Raw genomic sequence first — 2,505 nt, forward strand, 5'->3', positions numbered from 1 at the left:
AGAATGTCTTTAGAAAAAACCTGTGAAAACTGGGATGCATATGAAAAGCACTGCACAAAGCCAAGACAATTTATAGGGCAGGACACAATTAATTAATAGACAGATGCTAATATCTTTATAAGTGCGCATTGTGCTAAACAAAGGACTGTCTCCTAGGGGTGTCCCTACCTGACGTGTGAAGAGACTATGGATATAAAAAGTCCACCTTGGGTTATTTCGATGTCGTTTTTCAGTAACTATGTCTACTTAATGTTCTTCCGACTGGCTTTTGTTCAGCAATGTCTAAATCATGTCTATTGTCCGTAAGACGTTTTATAGACATTTTTGGTTCTCAGTGTTTGTTAGGATCACCACAACAACTATTTTACAGTAATCATGTCCCAATTAAAGGTCAATTATAAGAACGAGATTTCAGCAAAGGTCTGTGGTAGATTTCAGCACAGGTATTGGGCTACACAGATTAAATGGCTTGCTTATAATTAGGCCCCAACAATTTAATTTGTTGTTTCTCGGATTAAAAAAAAAATCAGGAGCGACAGGGCAAAATAAAAAAAATAAAAAAAACAGGCCAAGGCACTCCATGATAGCTGGAAATGTTACAATATGAGCCATGAAGTGAACATACCAGGCTGGTTTATAATTAAAACAATAGATTTTGAACTTTTAATGAAACAAAATTGCATTGTTACATTGAAAAACTTAAGAACCAGGAAGAAAAGGAATTTCTTTAACCATTGGGGCCGAAATATGTCTTTTATTAATCGTTTTGCAGTTAATTTAGAACAAAAAAAATTTTTTTTTTGCAAATCAGACAAAAATGGACAGGGCGAATCTGAGAAGCAACAAATTAAATTGGTGTGGCCTTATGGGGCATTTCTGGCAAACTTCAATGGACTGACATCCATTCAAAATGATGATTTTGCATCACTTCATCAAACTAACCAAGTTATTCATCAAACTTCTCCAGTTTTTGGCACTACTTTTCTGGCCAAAAAATGTATTAAAAAAGTTTTTGAAATTGTGTGGTTTTCTGTGTCAATCTACATCGTTGGATCTTTCAATTTGAAGCTCTCTTCACTACTAGTGTTACTAGCATGCATTTTTATCATAGGATATGTCTACTTTCAGTTGGAGAAGAGAAGGATTTTAGCCACAATTATCTAGGGCATCTTTTGAGGGTCTGCATAGGGGAATCCTGGCAATGCTTATCTGCAAATTGGGGGGGGGGATATGTTAAACACGTATTGGTAAATTCAGGCAGGCTGGCACTGCTTAATTAAGTTCTTCTTTTGTAAGTCTTTAGAAGTGACTTTTCTTAAAAAAAAAAGGAATGTTCCTTTGTATCCATCGGGTGTGCGGACAAACTAGTCTGCGCACCTTGGACGCTCCATTACAATATGTATACCAATGCAAACTAACTACTGTACAGTCAAACCTGCCAAGGTAACCACCTCTTTAATGGTGACCGCTTTTTCTCGGTCACAAAAATTTGCCCAATTAAGTGACCTGTCCAAGGTGACCACCTGGCCAAAGCGACCACCGTGAGTTGGGTCCACTCAAGGCCCAATACCTGCCCATGGCGACAACATCATTGTTGATCATTGATGATAACTAATCAGAAATCATGGAGAAACCAGCCAGTTTGCCTCGACTGCTGGACAATGTTTTCTTGTTTGACATAAATTGTTCCGTGTGCCACCCTCCCCACATGCATTCACCACAGAACTTCAAACATGCTTACAGCATTTGACTTTAAAACATCTCAACTTGGAAACCATTTATGTGTGAGTGGGTCATGTTTTGAGGCGATCCTCTTCAAGGAGACCACCTGTCCAAGGTGACCGCTTTTCTTTGGTCCCCTGGGTGGCCGGCTTAGACAGGTTTGACTGTAACAATTGTTGCAATCTCATTTCTCTCACTACTTTGGATGGAAGGATTTTTTCAACACTCACAAGGCCCCCTAACTGCCGATGGAAGTTGATGGCTTCAGGTGAACAGAAATATGCCGAGTCATCTCGAGTTCCCTGCATATGGAACCTGTGCAGAAAGTCTGACTTAGGCCACACCAATTTAATTTCTTGGTTAATGGATTCGCCTGCTTAATTTTTTCCTGATTTGCAAAAAAAAAAAAGGAGATTCTGGTTCAGAATGAACTGCAAAATGCTCATATTTTGCCCTGAACAGTCGAAAACAGTCCTTTTCTTCCTAATTGTTACAGTTATTCCGTCTTTCAATGCAGTAGTTTCATTAAAAGTTCAAAATTCATTGTTTAAATTTTGAACCAGCCAGGTGTGTTGACTTCATGGCTCCTATCATACCATTTTGGGCCATAATAGAATGCCTAAGCCTGTTTTTATTTTTACCTTCGCCAAGAAGGTTATGTTTTCAGTAGCGTTTGTCTGTGGGTATGTGTGTGTGTGTGTGGTTTAGCAAGATAACTCGAGAAGCAGTGGATGGATTGGAATGAAACTTGGTAGGTAGGTAGGTCTTCATGAGACCTAGAAA

Source organism: Branchiostoma belcheri, unplaced genomic scaffold (genome assembly GCF_001625305.1).
Source record: "Branchiostoma belcheri isolate BF01 breed outbred unplaced genomic scaffold, Haploidv18h27 scaffold4, whole genome shotgun sequence".
NCBI classification, from domain to species: Eukaryota; Metazoa; Chordata; class Leptocardii; order Amphioxiformes; family Branchiostomatidae; genus Branchiostoma; species Branchiostoma belcheri.